Consider the following 858-nt stretch of genomic DNA (forward strand, 5'->3'; position numbering starts at 1 on the left):
AAGCGGCAGATCATTTAAGGCCGAGGTCTTTTGAACAGTATTTTGTATCTCGTGAATTTGTTACAGCTAGAATTATGTGCAAATCCTGCATACATAATCATGCACATAGGCCTACATACATATAATTCAGACCACAGCAAACTTCTTCCCAAAAAAGTCAACGGTAAAAGTTGGCAAATTACACATCGATCAGTATCAATTATTCACAACTTTCAGACTCATAAATAAGAGTTTATGAATTCTGTCTACAAAAATACAGCCTCACATTACTACCTTGTTGTGACGCAATATCAGTAATGGTGCTCAGTGCTCGTAGTGTTGTAATTAGGTACCTTTCAGGGAGGATACGACGAAGAAAAAAATTGGTTAAACGTATTTTTGGGTGGGTGTCAGAAGTCAAGCGAGGATTTTTTTTTTTCTTCCAAGTATATATGTAGAAGTTAAGATGAATGTTGCTAGAGGTTCATGAGGGAGCACACACATCTTCTTCCCTGTACCACCAAAGCTTCACCACTGAATTATTCTTAAACACAACTTTACATGGTTTTGTTGTTGCGGCGCTTTAACACAGAGCAATGGCCAAAAATACACAAGTGTTCCATCTTAGAAAAGTAAGATTACCACAGAAAACGGATATTGAACAGGTAACACTATGACATTGTATACTCGACCCCCACCCCTACCCCCCCAGACATAATTAGTAGTTGGGGGTGAGTAAAACTAGCGGAGACGACTCAAGACTCCAGAATTAATGAAAGATCTTTTTAGCAAGAGATGAGATGTGAAGTTTCCAGTTTGTAAGTAAAGGACAGAGCGAGGACAGTCAGTGAAGAAGGGGGAGGCAGTTGAGTGTCATTG

This window comes from Portunus trituberculatus, chromosome 47 (assembly GCF_017591435.1).
Source record: "Portunus trituberculatus isolate SZX2019 chromosome 47, ASM1759143v1, whole genome shotgun sequence".
In the NCBI taxonomy this organism is placed as follows: Eukaryota; Metazoa; Arthropoda; class Malacostraca; order Decapoda; family Portunidae; genus Portunus; species Portunus trituberculatus.